This window comes from Galeopterus variegatus, unplaced genomic scaffold (assembly GCF_000696425.1).
Source record: "Galeopterus variegatus unplaced genomic scaffold, G_variegatus-3.0.2 Scaffold2434, whole genome shotgun sequence".
In the NCBI taxonomy this organism is placed as follows: Eukaryota; Metazoa; Chordata; class Mammalia; order Dermoptera; family Cynocephalidae; genus Galeopterus; species Galeopterus variegatus.
The window spans coordinates 190,377-192,349 of record NW_007728545.1 but is presented as its reverse complement, the minus strand read 5'-3'; positions in this window follow the sequence as shown (position 1 = coordinate 192,349).

Sequence of the window (1,973 nt, the reverse complement as noted above, 5' to 3'; positions counted from 1 at the left end):
TGTCGGTGTTGCGCCCGCACCTCGCTCAGCCAGTGAGCGGGAACCGGTCTGCACGTGGGATCCAAACCCTCGGCGGGAGCACCGCCATGCTCCCAAGCGGTGCACTGTAGCAGTGTGCCACCGGGCCGGCCCGGAAAGCATGTTTTCAAACACTGTTGTGGTAATGTAAACTGGCACAAATACATTAAAGATAATTTTATAAGTTCTATTAAACTTTGAAAGTTTATGTCCTTATTCTCTTCCTAAAGCCCAACTGTTAAGTGGGAGAAAAAAGCAGTTGAAGTACAACATTATAGTTTTGTTATTATATATATATATAGAGAGAGAGAGAGAGAGACAGACAGACAGACAGAGAGAGAGAGAGAGATTGATACAGAGTTTGAGATAGTCAGTGAGGTCCATTTAGCCTGAGCCTCAATTTTGTAAGGGCACAAACTTAGACTTTTTTTTGATAACACCAGAGGACATTATTTATATATGTACATGTATTATAAATTATTGTATATTTATTTGGTATTAAAAGAATTCACCTTTAAATATATTTATTTCAAATATATCACAATTTTTATAATTTTCATTTGGTATTTTCTCCTTTTTGATATGCTGGAAGCCTCAGAAAATAGAAATGCCTTGGACCCTTTGCAACTAACCACTGAAAAGCTCTGATTGATACAAAAATATCTGCAAGAATACATACTAATTGTCAAAAATTGATATCTCTAAGGCTGAAATTCTTAGCTCTCGCACTTTCTATGTCATTTTTATGAGGTTTTACTTTTCCCTTTACTCTCAAACATACATTAATTGTGTAAATCAAAGAGATGAAAATAGGACTTTCAATTTCTGGTCTGACATGTAAAAAGCTTGGAAGTCACCACTCCCATTCTCCCAACAAGAAAAAAGCTAAACAAATTAAAAAACCAACAACTCTTCTTAGATCCATCAGAAAATTCAAGGTCACAGGGCAAACTACTGCTCCCAAAACTGGGGAGACAGACAAATAAAAAGAACCACAATTTACCAGCAGCACAAACCCAGAAGCAGAAAATGGCAGCTGAAACCAGTTCCCCAGGTAGGAAAATTTGAACTGTAATTAACGCATTGCNAAAATGGCAGCTGAAACCAGTTCCCCAGGTAGGAAAATTTGAACTGTAATTAACGCATTGCAGGAGGATCAGCATAGAGTAGATTAAGAGTTACAAACTCCAAGGGAATCTTGTCTCAGAGGGGCCCCATACTATCCTGAGTTTTATCTCCAGGGGCTCTTCCAAGTTCTCACTGTGAAGATCAGAGGAAAATCTTCTCATTCTTCCAGCAGGGGAAGAAAAAGAGCAGCCATTTCGAAGTATTCACAGATCTCTGTGTTCTCTTACCTCAGGGGAAATTGTTTCATCCCATCCTTACTTACTGGGGTTTTACCAAAGCCTAACTGACCTAAAAGAAGGAAAATAGCCAACTCCAGCCCCCTTTAGCCTTCAACATGGCATCACTAAAAGGCTGAGACCTAATTATAGGACTACAGAGGACTTTCTGTCCACACCTTACCACTATATCAAACAAGCTACTGTGTAATAGCAGGGAATTGATGCTAAAATAACTACAAGCCACATCCTATTTAAGGGATCTCTAGAAAAACTCCAAAACAGGAAAAACAGGTACAAGGACACTGTCAGAAATTTTAGCTGCAGCAAATGGTAGACTCCTTTTGCCCAATACATCACGTCCAGCTTTTAACAAAAAAACCATGAGACATACTAAATGGCAAAAACACAGTTTAAAGAGACAAAGCAAGAATCAGAACCACTCTCAGATATAGCAGAGATTTTAAAGTATCAGACCAGGACTTTGAACAGACTATGATTTGTACATTAAAAGTTCTAATGGAAAAAGTGGACAGCATTTAAGAACAATGTAAGTAAGAGATAGAAAAGCTAAGAAATAATCAAAAGAAAATGCTGGAAATTAAAAAAAAA